Below are 22,195 nucleotides of genomic sequence, written 5' to 3'. Positions count from 1 at the left end.
GACTATCTGTAGTTTCAGAACCATCTGCTTTATTTCAAGAACCTTTGATTTTTCATGTTCCTGATAAATATCCAAGAACAAAAGTTTGTAAAATTCTCAATGGTCAGCTACACAAAGATTCAGTGCCCTCTTTTTTTTTTTTTTTTTTTTTTGGTCAGTAGACTATTTTTTAATTTTTATCATGAAAAAATTTATTTTTAAGTAATATCTACACCCAACATGGGGCTCAAACTTAGAACCTTGAGGTTAAGAGTCATGTGCTCTACTGACTGAACTAGCCAGGTGCCCCCCAATAGGCTTTATTTAGAGCAGTTTTATTTATTTTTAATTTGTAAAATTTTTAAATGTTTATTCAGTTTTTGAGAGAGAGTGTGTGAGCAGGGGAGGGGCAAGGGAAAGGGCAGAGAGAACGGTGGACAGAGGATCCAAAGCAGGTTCTGGGCTGCCATGACCACGAGATCATGACCTGAGCTGAAGTGTGGTGCTCAACCCCTCAACAGATTGAGCCATCCAGGCTCCCGTAGAGCATTTTTAGGTTCGCAACAATATTGAGCAGAAGATACAGAATCCCCTACGATCCCCGCCACCAGCCCACCTCTTTCCCCGCACAGCTTTCCTGGATATTGACATCCATTTCCTTTGGTTTTGACAACAGGTATAGGTTCTGGAAGTAAAACCTCTTTAAAACCAAACCTTCCATGAAAACAGTTTATGTGATTTTTTAATTGCTATTTTTAATGCTTGAGTGCTTGGCAGGCCTGATTCCAATGGACTCTTGCTGTGCGGCAGGTTCCCTTAAACTTTGAGTCCTAGTATCCTCGTGTCTAAAACTGGAATAACAATTTGGGAGAGGATTAAATTGAGTAACATATTCAGACTCCAAGCAAAGCGCCTGGCACTTAATAAACATTCAGAGAATGGGCATTAAAAAAAATGTTTTTTTAATGTTTATTTCTGAGACGGAGACAGAGTGAGAGGGGGGCAGGGGCAGAGAGAGAGGGAGACAGAATCGGAAACAGGCTCCAGGCTCTGAGCCATCAGCCCAGAGCCTGACGCGGGGCTCGAACTCCCGGACCGCAAGATCGTGACCTGGCTGAAGTCGGACGCTCAACCGACTGCGCCACCCAGGCGCCCCACGTTTATTTATTTTTGAGACAGAGAGAGACAGAGCATGAACGGGGGAGGGTCAGAGAGAGGGAGACACAGAATCGGAAACAGGCTCCAGGCTCCGAGCTGTCAGCACAGAGCCCAGTGTGGGGCTCAAACTCAGGAACTGTGAGATCATGACCTGAGCAGAGTCAGACGCTTAACCGTCTGAGCCATCCAGGAGCCCCAGATAATGGGCATTATAATATAAAGTTGGCCCTGTGCAGGTCGTAGGATACATTTGTTTCCTGTGGCTCCTATAACACGTTACCACACACTCGGTGGCTTAAAACAACAGAAATTTATTCTCTCATGCTCCTGGAGGCTGGAAGTCTGAAATCAAGGAGTGGGCAAGACTCCCTTACCCGAGGAGGCTCCAGGGGAGAATCCTTCCTTGCCTCTTTCTGCTTCTGGTGGCTGCTGGTGCTCCTTGACTGCGGCTGCATCTGCTTACATGCTCACATCATCTCCTGTCTGCCTTCCTTTCATAAGGATACATGTGATTGCACTGAGGGCTCACCCTGAGAACCCAGGACAACCCCCCGACTCAAGATCTTTAATTTAATCCCACTGCAGAGACCCTGTTTCCATATAAAGGAACACTTCCGGGTTCTGGTGATTAGGGTCTGAACTCTCTGGGTGGGGAGAGGGGGGTATTTTTCAGCTTAGGACACAGGGTGACACATTTCCTATCCTGTCTTCATAAGGCATAGTCCCAAACATTTCACCTTTGATCACGAAAACAGCCCTTCCTCCCTTCCAGTTTGTCACTCAAAATCATCTGCCTTATTTCGAGAACCTTCCTCCCTCTCCCAGAAGGAACAGTGGCATCCAAAGTTGGGTAGTTGCATTAAGATCTTAGCACTGGACCCTGTTGGATTGGACCGTGTTGCTGTTTTGGAGGCATCCTTCCAAAGTTTTAATTAATGTTTATTTATTTTAGAGACAGAGAGACAGAGCACAAGCGGGGCAGGGGCAGAGAGAGCCGGAGACAGAATCCGAAGCAGGCTCTAGGGTCTACACTGTCAGCACAGAGCCTGACGCGGGGGGTGGGGGGGGGGTGGGGGGGGGGTGGGGGGGGTGGGGGGGGGTGGGGGGGGGTGGGGGGGGTGGGTGGTGGAACTCACGGTTCGTGAGATCGTGACCTGAGCTGAAGTCGGACACTTAACCGACTGAGCCATCCAGGCGCCCCCGCGCCCCCCAAAATCTTAAGTCATTCGCGGATGCTCTGTAGCGCTGTTTCTCAAACTCGAGTCTTCCAGTCACCTCTGATTCAGTAGGTGGCGGCAAGTTTGGCAATCCTAATTTTTCAAAGTGCGGCAGGAGAATGTTATCAGCCGAAATTTGGAAACTTTGATTTCTACAAATTCCTGAACCTAACTCATGGAAATGGGGAAATTCCCTTTCCCGCCCGCTGGGTGTATCATGGTTACATGACTGAGGTGTCATTAAAACGGAGGGGCGGGGGTGGGGGGCGGCGGGGAAGGGCAACCCTGAAATCCGAACACTCCTATCTGTCCAGGACTGGCTGAAAGAGTTCCCCGTCGGGACAACCTCCAGTTCCGAATTAAACAGAGGTGACGACTGCCTGGATTGGGCAGGGCCGCTGCTGTCACCAGCCGGGGACCTCGTGGGTCTGACTGACCAAGCCCCGGCGGCGCCCTCCGCCGGAGACCAGACTTGTGCTCGGTGGGAGCAGCTCCAGCGAGGGGCGGGGAGGTGGCAGCTGGAGCTCCTCCAGCTCCGGAGCAGGAGTCCATACATAGAGAGGTCCAGGGGCGTTGGGGTGGGCCGGGGAGTGGCTTGCAGAGCGCCACTCCCGCAAGCCGCAGCCACTCCAGAGTGGCGTGGGCAGGGGGCGTGGGGAAACGTCGTTCTATTTATTCTGGCTGGAGGGCCGGTTGCCCCGGCCGCTCCGAGCTGCCCGAGGAGCTGTCTTGAGGCAGAGAGCGGGCGGTGTCTTCGGAAAGGGCTAAGAACCCGGCGCGCGTGGCTGGCCAGGTGGGGGCGGCCGCGCTGCGCCGGCGGAACGCGCAGAAAATTTTCGGGAGTTCTGGAAGTCCCTTTGGGGATGATGAGGTTCCGAGTGTGGCTCAGCCGGGAGCGATGAGGGCGCTCGGAGTCCAGCTCAGCCGAGGGGTGTTGGGGCGCAGCCAGGGCTCAGCCGGGAGGCGATGGGGGTGCAGTGTCCAGCTTAGCCGCGGAGTGATGGGGGCGCAGTGTCAGGCTCGGCCAGGACCAGATGCGCGAGCAGGTTCCGCCGGGGGCGGGGGGGGGGGGGTGATGGGAGCCCATTGTCAGGTCCAGCCGCGGGTGAGAGGGGCTCGCGGTCGGGCTCAGCCGCGAGGTGGCGGGGGCGCCGGCTCAGGGTCCGCCGAGCCCAGCAGGAGGAGCTTGCAGCCGCGGCCGGACGCGCTCAGCGCCGGGTCCCGAGCTCCCGCGGAGCCGGGCGGCGGGAGGAGCCCAGCGCGGCCACCGCCTCCTCCGGCCGCAGGCCCCTCCTCTGCCCCCGCCTCCTGCGTCCCGTCCGCCCGCCCGCCCGCCCAATCCGCAGCCCTCGGCCCAGCAGAGCCGGGCGGCTTGTCTGGCCGGCGGAGGCTGAGCGCGACCCTCGCGAGCCGCGGCGCCCGCCGACCAGGGACAAGCGCGACTCCCGGGACCCCGCTCCGCCCCGCGCTGCCGCCTCCTCCCGTCGTCGCGGGGACGCTCCGGCCCGCGCCGCCAGGGCCGAGCTTCTCTTCCTCCCCGCGGAGAAGGAGCGGAGAAAGCCGAGCGGCTGCTCCGGGAGCGAGCGAGCGAGCCGAGGCCCCTGCCCCCGAGTGTCGGGGCTGGAGGAGGAGGAGGCGGAGGCGGAGGGAAGTGCGCGTCATTCCCGGGAGGAGAGTGTTTCACCTCCAGGCTGAGGCTGCGGCTGCCAGTTGCATAAAAGCAGCGGTGGCGGCGGGCGCGGGCGCGGGGCTCCCCGGGCTCTCTGGCCATGGAGAGAAGATCCGGACCCGGGGACGCTAGGAGCTCGGCTCCGTCTCTTTGGACCGCGGTGTAGGCACCTGAAGTAGCCGACGCTAAGCGGGGGAGGGGAAGGTAAGAAGCAAAGGGTCCCCCGCCCCCCGCCCCGCCTCCCCAGCTGCCTGCTGGGGCCACCGCGAGGTCGCCGACGGCGGCCCCGCGCACCACCGCGGCTCCCGGCGGCCTGGCATTTAGGCATCTGCTGCTGCCGGAATGGAAAACATCCTCCCGCCCCCCGAAGCACCCTCCCGCCCTCCCCCCTCGCACCGCCTCTCCCGGGCTCCCTCCTCTCGGGTTCGGAAGTAACCGGACTCCCCCGGAGTAAATCCTCTCCGCAAGAAAGGGTCTGGGAACCACGTCTCGATTTTCTTTCTTTCCGTCTCTCTTTTCATTACGTTTACGGGGGAGGAAACAATGGACCTTTGAAAGTCGGTGTGAACAGCCGCAAACTTTCCGGAGAGGGTGGGAGTGGGGGTGGGGGGGGGGATAAACCCCACAGGAAGCTGACCACGATGAAAGGTTGATAGAATGTGCATTGCAGAGTCTGGGCTTCGGCGCGCGCGCGGACGCGTTTGGGGTGACCTTTGTCTCTTTACTGTTCCCCTGGGTTGGTGCACCCCACACCCCTTACCCCGCTTTGTGTTAGTTCAAGTCAGGGGAGGCTTTAAAAATCGCTTGCAGCTTTCTTTACAGCTGGGGAATATAGCCTAAGCCCTGGACCCCACGCCCAGCTTTCCTCTGCAGAGTTGCGAGGTCTTGGCAAAGGAGGGGCGTCCCGCTCTGTGAGGATCCCAGAATTCAGTAGTTAGTGCCAGCTTCTACATCCTTTGCAATAAAACCGAGGTCCTGATGTCCCTGGATGCTCTCTGCTGAGGGTTGTCTCCAGACCTCGCTGTTGAGCGGAAACCACTCACTTAAATTCTCTGCGTAAGGTTAGGAAAACAGACTTTGATATATGTCTCCTTTCATCAGGAGTTGGGGTTAAGGATGGAGTGCTTAATAATTTTAAGAACTTTCATTCCACACAGGAGCCCCTCACCGGCTTGTGTCCACTCTCCTGGTTTCATTTCAACCATGCGATGCCCTGTTGTGTAATTGCAGGGTGTGCAGATGTTTTCAGGAGCAAAATAAGAATTTAGAGGAAATGGGATGGAAGGAAGTTTCACCTGAGCTGAGGGAGGCCTCAAGCCTCAGGGCAGCCAGACATACCTGTTGGAAACGGGTGTGTTAGAAACGCACGTAGTTAGCCTTATGGTTCTTTGGTTTGGCAAAAATGGAGCTATTAATCTTTGACCCTTGAAGGAAGCTTGCTATTTTCAAAATTGGTCTGGGCATCATGCTCTAGTTGTGTGCCTTTGATTAGCTATTCAAAGGGCTGTTTGGGGTTTGCCTTTCTGGGCAAAGGAGAAGACAGTGGACTAGCCCTTCTGCTTAGTCAACACTGGGTAGTACCTTGTGGTGTTGTATTCTCCACACTAAAGTTCCTCCCATCAGCTTTCTGTGAACCTGCACTGCAGGGTCAGAGTCTGTGTGGGTGGAAGTCTGCTTTTGGCTTTCAATTCAATCTTCGTGAAGCTGGTTTATCTGACGAATGTGTGTTTACAGACTCAGAAAATTAAGGTTAGAAGTGAATTTTGAATCATTACCTACCTGTTCTGTTTCAACAGCCAGTGACAGAAGCCACGGGCTGTGTGGACAGGGAGGTGGAATCAGTAAATCCTTACCCCTTGCTTGTTTAGATTTCTTTTGTCATGGCGGAATTGTTTGAGTAAAGTCTCCTTTGTTGATGTAACCTGTAACCTGCAGATTTTCAGGACTCTCAGATTTCATGGCAGGAAACCAGGGGACGGCACCTCATTCCTGTTCCAACAGACCTCATCTAGCTTGTTTCCAAGCTCTCTTGGGAATGGTGAGAAGACCAACTAGAAAGTAAAGTAGTTGTGGGCCATTTCCGAAGTTGAAAGGCTACTGTTTACCAGCTCTGTCCCTCTGGGCAGGGTTCTGAAATTGCAAATGATGATACGATGAACCACAGTGCAGAAAGAGAGCATTTAGAGGATTATTATCAAATACACAGTCTTAGACTCACATGGGATACCGTATGTAAACGTGTACCTTGTAAAGTTTTAAACGTGTACCTTGTAAAGTGCTGTAAAAGAGGAGTATTGCATCACCCACCCACCATGCATTCAACTAACAATTCTTGTTCACCCAATGCGTGTCAGGCCCTCTGGAAACAGTCCGAGTGCCCACCTTGTCAGGCAGAGGGAGGTGGATGGAGTGGTTAAAGCTTGGGAAGTCCAAGGGAGCCAAGATCACCTGTGTGTGGCTTCCATCTGTAAAGAAAGATGAGCCAGTCTCTGCGTTGAAAGGAAAGAGCCTAGGCTGAGAGGAAAGGAAACAGGTGCAGGAAGTGTGTAAGTGTGGGGAGCATTATGCATAGAATCCTTTAAGAATCCAGAGGAGGACCAGATTGGGAGCAGTGGGTGGAAGGAAGCAATTTGGTGAAAACTAAAATTTTCAAAATTCAGACAGAAATAGTAGGGACAGAACACTGGTGTCAGTGGTACCATTTTGAAATGTAAAGATGGGAGTACTTGAAGTCAGAGTTCAGTCTGAAGCGAAGCTCTGACATTTGCTAACCCTTTGGTGCTGCCCAAATCCCCCCGTTCTTCACACTTTGTTCATCTGTAGAATGAGTTTAATCATATTTTATTGAATCCTTTCAGGTTTAACTTTAATTTGCTGTGCATATACTAAAGTTCCATACAAGTTAGTGCTGTTTGCTCTCGCAAGGTACTTTCAAACTATGTTCTTTTTAGGGTACGTTCTTTTAGCCTGGGTGGCTTGAAAAGCCAAAAGTTGGTTGAGCGTTCAGCTCTTGATTTCGGCTCAGGTCATGATACCACGTTCGTGGGATTGAGCTCCTCATCGGGCTCTACTGTGACAGCACAGAGCCTACTTGGGATTCTCTCTTCTCTCTCTGCCCCTCCCTCTCTCTCTGTCTTTCTCAAAAACAAACAAACAGACAAACAAACAAACAAACAAAACCCCCAAAACAAAACAACCAAAAAACAAAAGACAAAAAGCTTTAAAACAAACAAAAATATTTTCTTTTTAGAGCAATGAAGAGATCCGAATCATAACTCAGTCCAGCTGGCTCCAGTGACAGATTCCTATTTTGTTGACCCTTTCCAGAGTGTTCCGAATCCCATCTTGAGTGCAATTCTTCAGACTTTATGCTGGTTATTGTCATATGGCATTCCTCAACTTGTCCAGGCAGCTTCCCATGCCAGCCACAGGAAATCTTCTCATTGCATTCAGGTGGTGAGCACTAATTAGAAGGATGGGCTGGTGCATACAGCACCTCGATTGAGAGGGGCTTGTCTGGGGCTGTTCTGTAACTGCTGTGTTCCTCCACCGTCTCCCAAGGCAAGCTAACCCCTCTGCTTTCCTCTATCCTAACAAGATGAATATGGAAAAGGAAGGAAAAGCCATGCATGTGCATCTTCGAGATCCTGAAAATGACCCTTACTAGTTTTCTCCATGTATAAAGAGGTGTAATTTTCAACGATGCTGTTAAAGAAAAGGCTGTTCTCACAGTCAAAACAGTCGCTGTCTAGGTGAAACTTGAATCTGTAAGCACGTCTTGCTTTAATGTACTTGCCTTACTCCCCACTTGAAATGAACTTAAGCTCATCTGACAGTGTAATAAATTGCCTTTGATAGAAATCCATACTCACATTTTTCAAACTATCAGTTCAGTGTGATTTTCTTGGGGCGGGAAGCAGTACAAATGTAAATCAATTTTCAGGACATATTGAATCTTAGCCTGTAGTTTGAAAGGGCCTTAAAAATAATATTAAAATGAGGAAATTGAGACTCAGAGAGGCTAACTAATTAGGTAAGGTCATATAGTAAATTAATGGCTGAGCCAGGGACAAGAACCCCTTTGTCCCTGTTTCCGGTCAGCATTTTTTTTTCCCCTCTAATGTACTCTAATTAGTTCCTGTTTGGTTTTGTTAGCAATTTGGTTATTTTAATGTTTTAATGGTGAAATGATTTGCATTTGGGCTGAGAAACCCATTGCACCCAGCTTTAAAGCAGATACTCTACCTTTTTTGTTTGGGAGGACCTACACATGACATGATGCACACAGTGGGGGTGATGTTACTTGTAATACATTTCTGGCAAATAGGGAACTAAATGTAACCATAATGTTAGCTTTACTTGCATTTTCCATTAATAGTACACAAATTTAAAATATTGTAGAAGTGCACATTTTTGAAAAGAAGTAAGTTCCTGGAAACATTATTCAGATTTGTGTTGTGAATCATAGGTTAAAAGTATATTAGAAATATGTTGGCATGTTCTTTTGTTTTCCCTGTGTTTGCTTTGGGAAGCCATTAATGTTGGTTGTCAGGAACTATGTTCAGCAAATATTTTATTGCATTCCTAAGATGTGCAAGGCTCTGTGCTGGTTGCTGTGAGCAGTGCAAAGACGAATGAAGCGTAGGGTCTTTACTAAAATGTCTCTTAAAAAAAAAAAATGGCCCAGACTGGGACGTTGTGTATGACTTAAAAAACACGGAATTGTTGTCTCCCACCGAAATCCGTCCTTTGATCTGTTAGGCAAATCTGCATTGAAATTGTTATTAGTCTAACCTTGTAGCCTGACTTGTAACATGACACTTATTTTCATTACGTTGTAACAAGTGATAAACCTTTTATACTTATTTTATCAGGGCTCCATCTCAGTTTGGACAATAAGTAAAAATTTGGCAACATTTGGGGATTTTATGTTATGAAAAGTTTGCCTCAGGGATCTTGTAGCAGTCTTAGCTTTAATAAAGTTTTTAAAATGGTGTTAACACTGCATAGAAGTGTGATTGGAAAGTTTTTGCCCGAAAGGATTGTAATTTAAGACGATCCATACTGAGCCACCGAGAAAAAAGAATGGTCCCCATTGACTCTGAATTTGATGTAAGTATCTTAAAACACATGAACATCCACCACAAGCCAGATGTCTTGGTCACGTCTAGTTATGAAGTCTGTCCAGAGAGTAAGAAATTGTTATTGATTTGAGGGCTCTTGCCTAATTATTGGCTTGTACTTGGAGACGGCCAACCTTCTGTTGTTACAGTGGCCCTCACTAACGGTGACTCACTTCCCTCCAGAATGAGTCGTTTTTCACATACAGTGGGGTTGGGGTTGGAAAATTAATTATTAACATTTTAGGGAGTGGAAAGATTAAGTTTAGCACAAGGACAAATGCCTGATTCCTGTTTCAGAAGGAATGAGGAAAATGAGTCTTTTTTTTTTTTTATTGTGGTAAAAAAAACATGCTTCTTATTTATTCGTATCATCAGCGCCACCTCTATAAAATCAACTTCATATGAGGATTTAAAAAAATATATTTCATTAGTGCAAAAGACACCTTTAATTGTTCAGTGGGCACTTGGTGACAGTCATTCGCCAGCCCCCCGAGGACATGCTGAGATAGAAACGAAGGGCTAGTGATGTTGAGAAGCTAGCAGTTGGGAGCAAGTAGGGTGTGCGTGAAGGTATAGCTGGAAAGGCCAAACGGAAGATGAATCGTCTTTTCTGCATGTTAATAATGTCTTTTGATTAATGTTAATAGCTGCTTTCCCAAGTGCTTGGACTGATTTAGATACTGCCTGTCCTCTCCACGTGGTCGTGCTTCACATTGTGCAGTCAGCTCACGGATAACTTTCCCCCGCTGCCTACTTACCATGTGGTCTGAGCTTGGCTTTAACCTTAAAGTGTTTCTTCTTGCTCCCTGCTTGTGTTTGCAGCCATTGAGTTGATCACGTAGCCTCTGTTTGCCTGTCCCACTGCTGCTGGCTGTATTCTGTCCCTGCTCTGCTGTGCAAAGTCTAAACACTGCTCTAGTGCTGAGTAATTGCTCATTCACTGGTCCTCCTTGCTGACGCTCTGGCACCGTTGAGTTTTGATGAACATCGAGACTGGAGGAGGTGTGATATGGTCCCTTTGGCAGGCCTAGATTTCACATGCCCTGGGAGACCGGGCACTGCGACTGTTTTTATTTCGGCCGGGCACTCATCTGCAGGTAACACTCTGCCTGCAAGCCTTCCAGACACTATGAAAGACTTCTGTTGGTTCCCCCACATAGTGGTCATTGTTGGACAGTGTGTTGTCATTTCAGTGGCAGAGTTCAGTGGTAGGTTTCACTTTGCACATCCAAAAAGAAGCTATTAGTAGTAGTCTGGTGGTACGCATTTGGGTAAGTCAGTTCACCAGGGCTTTTAAAAATATACCTCTATTCCATTCATTGAGATCTAATAAACTCAGGCGATCACCTCTTTAGAACCCCCCAGCCCAGTGTCTGCTTCACGTGCATTGTAATGACTTCTTTACTTGGCTCATCTCCTGACACCCTCCACCCTAACACTGAGCTCTTAGCTCGTTGAAGGTAGAGAATTTGTTTGTTTGTGCTCCACTGGGTCCCTGTCATCTAGCAGAGTCCTTGTCTCATAAGAGATGCTCAAGCCTAAATGTTTTTCCTCTTGGGCAAGCCTTTACTCTCAGTGGGGAAAATTGTATTAAAAATAGGCTCGAGGTTGTCGGTGAAAGAAACAGGGCATTTGGATTCTGGTCCTGGTCCTGCCATTGGTAGGAACTTTGCTTTGATGCTGGATTGAGGGGCCCCAGATCACTTCACTCTGGGCATCTCATTATTCATCTGGGATATTTCGTAGTTTGAAAGGCATGTCCAAACATACCCGTTATATGCTTCCTATGGTCCCTGTATCTTGATGTCTGTGTATCAGGGGATCATGGACTTTTGGTGTATCTGTGCTTGTTTATCAAACCTATCTCTGTTGCCTTTACTTTTTTCCTCCCTTTCAACATTTTAGCCAACATAACTTTCTTGGCTCTTTCTTCCTGAGAAGTATTTTCAAGCTTTGTCCCCAGCGCTCGCGGAGAATGCAGCCTGCAGACAGTTGTGCCCTTTGCCGTAACCTTAATTAAATCAGCCTCCCTCAGGTCAGACGTTGGCTTCGGTTCTTTCTTTCGAAGGCCAGCTGCAAGGCTGATGACACGCCTTCATCTGCCATTGTGTGCCTCTGGCAGCCATCCTTCACTGTCAGCAGGGTGGAAGCCTCTGCTGTGTCCTCCCAGCCTGTGGGGAACAAGGGCGAAGGGGGGTGGTCCAAGGAGCATTGGGAAGGAGGGGAGAAAGGGGGCAGCTTTTCAACAGAAAGGATTAAGGAGAAAAAGGAATCTGAGGAATAATCATCAGGAAAAAGAAACAGACGTGAAGAGCAGAGGACTGGGAGGTAAACTGACCCTCTCCTTTCTCCAGCTTCCCAAGTGGAAGCCTTGTTCTTTCTCCTGTTGTGTTTACCCTTAGTTCTTTCCTTCCACCCAGGGCCTACATACTTTGCTCTTTTAAGATTTATTTTCGACGGGGTAAGGAGTGTGAGATATTCTTCACTATCAGCCTTTCTCCCCTGTTGGTCTGAAGGTCTGTCTTTTCTCTTTTGCTTCCCTTTTGTTGCCCACGGTAATGTTCTTTAGCCTTTTCACTCTGTCAGCCATCTTGGCTTTGGGGTCAAGCCTTGCTTTTCATGGAGATGCTTAACAGATTTGGAAAAAACGGGATTAACGAGCGTGTGTGGTGTCAGGAAAATCAGACATCTGCCTCCTGTATCTTGCGTAAATGGGAGGACTATAAGAATATAATTAAAGATATGTCTTAAAGGTCACCTCTATAACTTTAAGACGCGAAAGTGTTCACTTGGTTCGCTTTTGGGCGTTAGATATCGTAAATAAGTCTCTTTGTTTTGAGGGATCTATATTTAACAGGAGAGTCCAGTGTAATTTGCCGAGGATATCTCCACTTTAGTGAAATTGTAGCTGGCTTGCTAATCTGAATTTCCTCCATGCAGGCCCATAAACTCAGTATTTATTGTTTTGTTGTTTTTAACATAAGCCACCTCTTTGTATTTTGGTTAACTTTTGTTTTCTAGGGGTCTACTATTCCCTGACTGTAGTATTCCAGCAAAGAGAGCAGAGCTTAACTGAAAAGTGAATTTCTTTTTTTTTTTTTCTGAAAAGTGAATTTCTAAGCAGATACAAATGTCTCCTAGCTTTTATTTTTTTGCATTTTTATAAAACTTGATGGAAAAATAGGATTTCAAACTATGCAGTCACCAGAAGTACACAGTTATCACAAATGCACGCATTTTACTTGGTATCTCCTCTTTTTGCTTTAAAGAATGCTTATTCTGACTCAATATTTAGTGACCAAAAATAATTTTTAGTCAACGTAGTCTTTTGAGGAGATTTATAGTTTTAAGATGTTCATTTTTTTTTAATTTTTTTTTTAATGTTTATTTCTGAGAGAGAGAGACAGAGCATGAGTGGGGGAGGGGCAGAGAGGTGGGCGGGGAGGACACAGAATCCAAAGCAGGCTCCAGGCTCTGAGCTGTCAGCACAGAGCCCGACGTGGGGCTCAAACTCATGGACCATGAGATCATGACCTGAGCCGAAGCTGGACGCCCAACCAACTGAGCCACCCAGGAGCCCCTAAAAGATTCTTTATAATTTCTCTGTATTATATTAAAAAATTTTTTTTATTTTTACTTATTTTTGAGAGAGAGAGAGACAGAGAGAGAGAGAGGACAGGGGAGGGACAGAGAGAGAGGGTGATATAGAATCTGAAACAGGCTCCGGGCTCTGACCTGTCAGCACAGAGCCTGACTCAGGGCTGGAACTCACGAACCGAAGATCATGACCTAAGCTGAAGTCAGATGCTTAACCTACTGAGCTACCCAGGCTCCCCTGTATTATATATTTTTTTAATGTTTATTTATTTTTGACACAGAGAGAGAGAGAGAGAGACAGAGCATGAGCGGGGGAGGGGCAGAGAGAGAGGGAGACAGAATCTGAAGCAGGCTCCAGGCTCTGAGCTGTCAGCACAGAGCCCGACGCGGGGCTCGAACCCACGGACCACGAGATCATGACCTGAGCTGAAGTCGGACGCTCAACCGATTGAGCCACCCAGGTGACCCCCCAAGTATTATATTTTAATAGAGTTAGTCTGTACTGGGAGAGTGATTTCCTTGTGAGGGAGGAGATAATGTGAACACTTCCTGATGCCAGACTAGAAAAATCGGGGTCTATATGTAATCGTAGTAGCTCAGCTTTGGGAGTATCATTCATCATATTTGTCTAAATTGACCAACTAGAAAAAGAAGGTAGAGGAATAAAAATTAAGATTTCTTGGCCTCTTATCCCTTCACTGCTTAGGGAAAGGTTTATAACGAAGGGCCAATTCTTCCCCTCTTCCTGGAAATATTGGCCTGGGTATGATCAGCTTAGTAAAAGTGAACCAGAGTTAATGTAAAGTAACTAACTGTGCAAAGTGTCTTATTCCTTGGGAACATACCAGACATTTGCAGGTGATAGTGACTCGTCTTGGTTTGGAGAGTTGAAAGAAAAGCCAAAAAGGCTACCCTTTTGTGTGAATGTGTCTTGTGTGAAGGCACCGTCCCGTTTGGAGGTCTCTGGGTATTGGATTCTCTGGGAGTATGCTTACACAAATGAAGCAGATCTCTGGGGGAAAGTGAACTTAATCTTTCCCCACCATCTGTCTGTTTTCTCCCAAACAGCTCTATGTATAGACCTAGCATTTATATTGAATTCTTTTGCGGGGAGCATTGTTTAAAAATGTACTTTATCCTGTGTGCTCTGGGAATACGATATGCACTAAAAAATATTCCTGGTAACTGTCTGTAGAAGGATTTTTTTCCCCCAGAAACTTTTTCAACCATCGTTTTTTGAAAATCTTTATAATATCTGTTTAAATACACAGTCTTCACAAACATGGATCAGACTTAAGTATTTATTTGACAGCTTGAGAAACTAAAGGAGCTACAAGCCAGTTGTGCTAAGTTTATTTCTTACTGAACAGTTTTATATGATTGAAGTATTGAGCTCATTGTTTAGCAACTGTAGACGTAGTCCGAATCTACCACAAAACTAAAGAAACCCCCGACCGCCCTCCCAAACCCTAAACCTGGTTCCTTGATGTTATTCTGTGTTATCTTTTTCCTAAACATGAGAGATTGGAAGTTGAAACCATTAACTGGAAGTTCAAAGCCGTTAGGAGCTGGTTAAAATTTTAACTAGGTCATAATTACTAATAATTATAAACATCTATCATTTATTTTCAAGGTAATTCACAAATGGCCACTCGTTCCTGGCATGGTTGACTTTTTATTGTGACTTAAGCATACCAGTGAGTGTGTTATGAAGAGCTACCAAGATCTTAATAAAAGGAAGTTTCCTCGGCCAGAGTTTGGCCGGTTGTACCGAAACTCTTAGAAAACGAAGACCGTAACTTGCAGAAGTGACCTTTAGATTGGACACTGTTTCCAAAATTATGTCCTTGATCAAAGAAGAATAAGCTTGAGATCATGCCAGCTTCTTGACTATTCCTATAAGCCTAAATTTTCCATTCAAAAATAAGTTCTCGAAACAAGTGCAGGCGAGATTTAAAAAGGGTTAAATGAATCAAAAGCAGTGAGTTTTCAGTAAGTGTTCACTATGATGGGGTCAGTATGCAGGGCATAGCATGGGCTATGAGAGCCCCTCCCCACGGGGTTGGAGGGGCTGGGCAACTGGGGGGACTGAATATACAACTTCCGGCACCAAGTGCCCTCAAGCACCATGTAAGTGATAAGCGTGTGTAGGAAGCAGTTTTTGTCTTCTATATTCATGTCTCCGCAGTAGAAAGCACGTGAAAACTTGGTCCTTTAAAATTTTTTTTTTTTAATGTTTATTTACTTTTGAGAGAAACAGAGACAGAATGAGAATGGGTTAGGGACAGAGAGAGAGGGAGACACAGAAGCAGAAGCAGGCTCCAGGCTGTGAGCTGTCAGCCACAGACCCCGATGCGGGGCTCGAACTCATGAGCTGTGAGATCATGACCTGAGCCGAAGTCAGACCTCAACTGACTGAGCCACCCAGGCACCTCAAAACTCTGTCCTTTTAAAGAGCTCTTATTAATTTTGAATTACTGCTGCTATGTCTGTATTGAGAAGACTCCTTCAATACATTTTTTTTTCCAAAAATTTTTCGATATTCCCCCCCCCGCCTTTTTTTTGTTTCTTCCAAATTAAGCTCTGTGTCCAACGTAGGGCTTGAACTCACCACCCTGGGGCACAAACTCATAACCCAGAGATCAAAAGTCACATGCTGTACTGCCTGAGCCAGCCAAGTGACCCAGATCACAGCATTTATTGGCTATCAGCATAACAACATAAAGCAGAATGGAGCACTTTCTTTTTTCCTGTGTGCCTACTGCATTTCATACTGTATTGCTAAAACTATTATAAAATATTGTGAAAGGTTGGGCTTGTCTAGGGTGCTGCTCTTTATCTTTAGAATTCCTGTTTGCAGCTGGGAATTATACCTTTAGTCACCTGCTAGATTGCACACTAGGACTGCATTTTGTAAAAATTAATGCTTTGACCTTTTTGCTTGAAGTTGTAAACATTCTCAGTTTTTCCTAAATCGGGGCAATAGATACAGATAGATGAGACAAATTTCCCAGAGCCTCAAGGATGTTAAAGAAAGATTAAGTGGGAAATTCCAGTCTGTGTATATGTGTATGTGTGATCTATAGAGGGATATTGATCAAAGTTCCACAAGCCCCTAGTGAGTACCTACTGTGTGTAAGATCCTGTGAGAATACGAAGATGAGTAAGACATAGTCCCTGTTCTCAAGAGGCTTATTTATATATATATATTTATATATATATATATATATATATATATATATATATATAAACTATAAACTATATTTATAGTTGACTGAAGGACGGACAAGTCTACACGTTAACTGGAACATAAGGCAGATAGCAAGATGATCCAACAAGAGATTTATCTATCTATTTACTTATTTATTTTTTAGTAATCTCCACACCCAATGTGGGGCTCGAACTCTTGACCCTGAGATCAAGAGTCTTACATTCTACCGACTCAGCCAGCCAGGAGCACCCTAACAAGAGTTTTACACAGAGTACGGGGCAGAACAGACAGAACTTCTTGCAGAATCCTGAGATGGAAGGGTTTCTTGGATGGGATAGCACAGTGTTTGCTGACTTTAAATGAGAATATCTCAGTTTTCTTAAAATCACGCTCTCTCTCTTTTTCTTAATATTTATTTTTGAGAGAGAGAGTGCACGAGTGGGGAGGGGCAGAGAGAGAAGGAGACAGAGAATCCCAAGCAGACTCTGTGCTAGCAGCACTGATTCAGGGCTTGAACTTACCAACCATGAGACCAGGACCTGAGCCGAAGTCAGGAGTCTGACAGTCATCTGACTAAGCCACCCAGGTGCCCCATGCTCTTTTATTTTTATAGGCCCGAGAAACCCTTACCAACCTGATCTCCTTTAATGTTATTGAAATTTCAAAACAAATTATTTTCTGTGATTACTTCTTGTAATTGGTGTTCTTATCAAATGTACAGGCCCCCTCCCACCTTGAGTTGCTGTTGAAGGTTATGCATTCTTTTTATGCAAGAGAAGAATTTTGTTTCAAAGTAACAGGAAGTTTTAAAGGTTTCTTTTTAGCGATTTTTTTTTGACAAAATTAGTAGTTCTATTTTAAGAAATTTTTTAATGTTTATTTTTGAGAGAGAGAGAGTGTGAGCAGGGGAGGGGCAGAGAGAGAGAGAGAGAGAGAGAGAGAGGGAGACACAGAATCTGAAGCAGACTCCAGGCTCTGAGCCACCCATGCGCCCCCAAAATGGTAGGTTTTGAATGCTTCCCCCTTTTTCAGCATTTGCATTTTTATCTTTTAAGTTGATAGTTTCATAGTCTTAGTAATTTCTTGTATTACTTATTTTAGAGGTAAGAGGGGGAAGAATCAGCCCTTCGTTATACACTTTTCCCTAAGCAGTGAAGGGATAAGAGGCCAAGAAATCTTAATTTTTATTCCTCTACCTTCTTTTCCCAGTTGGTCAATGTAGACAAATATGGTGAATAATACTCCCAAAGCTGAGCTACTGCTATGATATATAAACCCCGATACCCACCAGACTTCTAGTCTGACACCATGAACTGTTCTATTTTAAATATTTGCCCAAATTCCCTGTGAATATCTTTAATGGCATGATTTTATTTATTTATTTATTTATTTATTTATTTATTTATTTATATTTAGTGATTTAACTTTTTAATTAATTAGTGCTGGCTTCGGCAGCACCTATACTAACATTTTAATTAATTAATTATTACTAAGCCTTTCGGGCTGTCATCCAGTAAATAAATACGAGATAATTCAAATACCAAAAGTTATGCTTCAAAACTTGCATGGAGTGCATTTCCCAACTCAATATGAATGACTTTTTTCCTCCCACTTTGGATTATCTATCTGTGTTTAGGGATTTAGCTCTTCAAATACATCATAAAATGCTAACGTGTTCCTTCTGTATAGTACTATGTGCTTTCCACTAGAAAGACCGCCGTCTTAAAAACGACATGTAACGGGAACAGATTAGTAGCGTTTGAAGTAAAAACATTGGTCTGTCGTCAAAACTTCACAATGGCAGCTAATAGTCACCTTGAAGTCTTGAAAGCCCAGAGGGACCTCTTCATCTTCTTTCTTCTGTTAGGTGCCTCTTTGTTCTCAGAACACCGGATTCACTAATGCTGCAGGGGCTGTACTAACAATCTCGTGGATGAAACGGCCATTGGTCAGAGAGCTTGGGAACTTGACCACTGTTCTCACGGTGCTGCTCAGGTCCACTAATATGTGGATCTTCCCCCATAAACACAGTCCAGTGCTGTCAACAAATTTTGTCTTCCTTAGGATTTTCGTAATGGCATTTTCTTTTCTCTGGTTTACTTTGTTGTAAGAATACAGTATATAATATATGTTACATACAAAATGTGTGTTAATCAACTATTTGGTTATCCATAAGGCTTCTAGTCAACAGTAGGCTGTTATTAGTCGTTACGTTTTGGGGGAGTCAAAAGTTATACATGGATTTTTGACTGCGTGGCGGGGGATAAGTGCCCCCACTTCAAGGGTCAGCTGTATTTCCCTGGTCAATTTAACTCTGCCTTCAAGTGAGTGATTCAAGTTGAATTTAGGAATTGTGTTTTTTGGGGATGCCGTAAATCTTTTCTCTATCCTCAGTTGTTCTTACCACAATCCTCTAATGACCTTAGGATCTCACTATTGCTTATTGAATGAGTGAAATGTCAATTTTTCCCACAAGTAGTTTAAATCTATAACTAGCAATAATTATATTTTTAAGTAACTGATTCATAATACTACTTCTAAAATAAACTCATAAATGTAAAGTGATATCCTAAAATTTATCTTGTATCTTTACAAATTATAATAAATTGAAAGGAAATCTGCGTAAAGTGAGTTTTTTTATTGTAATTTTTTAAAAGTTTATTTATTTAGGTAATGTCTACACCCAACATGGGCTTGAACTCACGACCCCGAGGTTAAGAGTTGCACGCTCTTCTGACTGAGCTAGGCAGGTGCCCCTGATTGTAATTTTAAGATGGTTTCAACAGTATGTTACTTCTTAGGAAGAAAATGATTGTATTTGCCGCTTATGCATTTACATGTCTTTCAATAGAGTGGAGCTAATGGGCTCAGAATATATGAATAGAAATATATTTAGTTTTGGGGTGCTTGGCTGACTTAATTTGGTAGAGCATGGAACCCTTGGTCTCTGGAGTCATGAGTTCAAGCCCATGTTGGGCATCGAGTTTACTTAAGAAAATAATAAAAATTAATATTTTGTATATAGTTTTACAAAAGAGTTATGGGGCAAACACAACCACAGTTACTTTCATTTCTTGACCATTTTAGTTTATGGCAGACACCATCTGAATTTTCCATGTGAGTCTATCATTTTATGACTGAAGACAAATTATTCCCAGCAGCTTGGTGGCTTCATTTAGCCTCTTACTGCCTGTTATTATACTGTGGGTACATCTGGAGACACATCATCTCCCACAAAAGGGCCCTCCAGCCTGTTAAGTAATAACAACCTTTCTCACCCTGGAACAATGAAGTATCAGTTGATTGCAGCCTCAAACAAAAGATCCCCACTCCCTTTCAGAGCAGATTATACTCATGACTCCCCTCCCGCCCTGGTGAGCCTGGCACTCAAGAATATCTAGTTTAGCCTTTTCTTTGTTAATAGAGGATCAGAAAGGGCTCTTTGTTATACTCTCTCATTTGTTCCGGCAGGATGTCTCTATTATCTCGTTCTGCTGTTTGGCACATGGTAATGTCTTCAATAGCACCTTGAATCATGTTCTTTTTCCTTTGTCATGGAGCTTAAGCTTCATCTAAATAATTACTTTTGTTCAGAAATCAAACCCCGCTAACCAAGTGTTTTTGACAGACACACTGACTCAGAATGTTCTTTGCCCCATGTAAAATCAGCATCAATTCCTGATTAGATTCCCTTTCTGTCCCCATGAATTTGCAGGTCGTTTGGGTCCTGGGAATGCTTATTGATGGCTTCTCTAATGACGGCATTTTATGTTTAATGGGTTTAGTGTAGTTTAGAGCAATTTGGGGGTACCCTTATGACTGGGATCTCATTCATTGTTTTGGCAAAACATGAGGGGAATTAATTACAAGGCTATTGAGTGAAATCAGGTGACTCTGAGATGCTCTAGTTATTACAGAATGGGAGACGTTGAACACCATGTTTCTGAAACCATTCAGCACATCTTATTTATCCACAGTCATTGCAATAAGAACATTATATAGTAGCATAGGATTTCTTTTCTTTCTTCCTTCCTTTCTTTCTTCTTTTCTTTTCTTTTCTTTTCTTTTCTTTTCTTTTCTTTTCTTTTCTTTTCTTTTCTTTTCTTTTCTTTTCTCTTTTCTCTTTTCTCTTTTCTCTTCTCCCCTCCCCTCCCCTCCCCTCCCCTCCCCTCCCCTCCCCTCCTCTCCCCTTCCCTTCGCAAAGTAACAGAATAGGGTTGCATTTAAAACTTACTCTTTCAAAAACTTACAAGTGCTTACTATAAAAAATAAAAAGGACTGACGTGTGTGTGTGTGTGTGTGAGAGAGAGACAGAGAGAGAGAGAGAGAGAGAGACAGAGAGAGAGAGAGCTTCTCTTAGATAAGAATCATTTGTAGTGAACTTCGGCATGAAGAATTCCTGAAAATATTAATGTGCTCTATTCTTTCAGACTCAGCTCAGTTCGAGTTACACCCTTGCAAATCAGAAAATTGATTTCTTTGGAATTCTTGCTTCTCAATTGTCTTGAAAGACACATTAGTGTAACGGTTAAGAACCAGAACTCTAGTGTCCTGTTTTTTCCATATAATAGCTAATTAACCTTTCTCAGGTGCAAAATAAGGATAATGGGAGATACACAGATTTGTTGTATTAAATGCATTAGATGAGTGTGGTGCCTGAGTGCTCAGTTGGTTAAGCATCCAACTCTTTTTTTTTTTTAAATATTTATTTAGTTTTTTTTTTAATTTTTTTTTCAACATTTATTTATTTTTGGGACAGAGAGAGACAGAGCATGAACGGGGGAGAGGCAGAGAGAGAGGGAGACACAGAATCGGAAACAGGCTCCAGGCTCTGAGCCATCAGCCCAGAGCCCGACGCGGGGCTCGAACTCCCGGACCGCGAGATCGTGACCTGGCTGAAGTCGGACACTTAACCGACTGTGCCACCCAGGCGCCCCAAATGTTTATTTAGTTTTGAGAGAGAGACACACACACACAGAGCATGAGTGAGGGAGGGGCAGAGACAAAGGGAGACACAGAATCCAAAGCAGGCTCCAGGCTCTGAGCTGTTAGTGCAGAGCCTGACACGGGGCTTGGACTCATGAGCCATGAGATCATGACCTGAGCCGAAGTCGGACGCTTCACCAACTGAGCCACCCAGGCGCCCAAGCATCCAACTCTTGATTGTGGCTCAGGTCATGATCTCATGGGTCATGAGATCGAGCCCTGTGTCAGCTTCCACATTGATGGTGTGGAGCTTGCTTGGGATTGTCTTTCTCCCTTTCTCCGCTCCTCGGTGGTGCGCTCTCTCAAAATAAATAAATAGACATTTAAAACAAATGTATTAGATGAGTAGTACATGTAAGATGTTTAGAATAGTGCCTGGCGTAAGTACTCTGAGCCAGATTTTTTTTTTTTTAGTTATCCTAACCATAATATTTGAGTGCCTATTTTTTAAACAAATTTTGAGGATTTAAAGAGATTGTTTATTTTTTTTTTTAATTTTTTTTTCAACGTTTATTTATTTTTGGGACAGAGAGAGACAGAGCATGAACGGGGGAGGGGCAGAGAGAGAGGGAGACACAGAATCGGAAACAGGCTCCAGGCTCCGAGCCATCAGCCCAGAGCCCGACGCGGGGCTCGAACTCCCAGACCGCGAGATTGTGACCTGGCTGAAGTCGGACGCCTAACCGACTGCGCCACCCAGGCGCCCCTAAAGGGATTGTTTAAAAACGACATTCAGTTGAGTGAGTTTGAAGATCTAATTGGCTTTACTTAATGATTGATGAATCAGGCAGCATCTCATGTTAGCAGGTAGAGAGGGGCTTCGAGGAGCTGTACCAAATGGAAGGCTTTTACAGGCAGAGGGGTCAGAAAAAGTTTTTAGCAAAGAGTGTATTGTTTCAGGCAAGGTATCTTCCTTTGAGGGAAGGCAGTGGTTTGTCAGGCAGATTACCTTGCCATTGCTGACCAGGTTGGTTAAAGGTTGGTTAAAGGTTATATTCCTGAGAGAAGCTGAACTGCAATTGGGTTCATTGTTAAGTCTCAGTTTGGTGACGTGGCCTTAGCATAAGTGACTCCATTTTGGGCCTGTTGTCTCTCTCTCTTTTTAAAAATGTTTAATGTTTATTTATTTATTTTAATGTTGATAAAGAGAAAGAGAGCAGGGGAGGTGCAGAGACAGGGGAGGACAGAGGATCTGAAGCAGGCTCCAAGTTGACAGTGGAGAGCCTGATATGGGACTCGAACTCTTGAACCATGA

At 45.0% G+C, this 22,195-nt stretch overlaps 1 protein-coding gene across 3 annotated transcripts in view; it reads left to right on the top strand.

Annotated features, from left to right (window-relative positions):
• The first annotated feature begins 3,042 nt into the window (after window positions 1-3,042).
• The window catches only part of CEMIP2 (cell migration inducing hyaluronidase 2), an 87,244-nt gene continuing 68,091 nt past the window's right edge, over window positions 3,043-22,195 (top strand). For 2 of the 3 annotated variants that reach the window (XM_043566812.1, XM_043566813.1), the window contains exon 1: window positions 3,940-4,227. The gene's annotated coding sequence lies outside the window, so the exon portion shown is untranslated. Of the gene's footprint in view, window positions 3,148-3,939; window positions 4,228-22,195 lie in introns of those variants that run through there. The other variant, XM_043566811.1, reaches the window with a different exon arrangement.

This window comes from Prionailurus bengalensis, chromosome D4 (assembly GCF_016509475.1).
Source record: "Prionailurus bengalensis isolate Pbe53 chromosome D4, Fcat_Pben_1.1_paternal_pri, whole genome shotgun sequence".
Classification (NCBI taxonomy): Eukaryota; Metazoa; Chordata; class Mammalia; order Carnivora; family Felidae; genus Prionailurus; species Prionailurus bengalensis.
The sequence above is the reverse complement of the archived record's forward strand: the minus strand, read 5'-3'. Positions and strand labels throughout refer to the sequence as shown.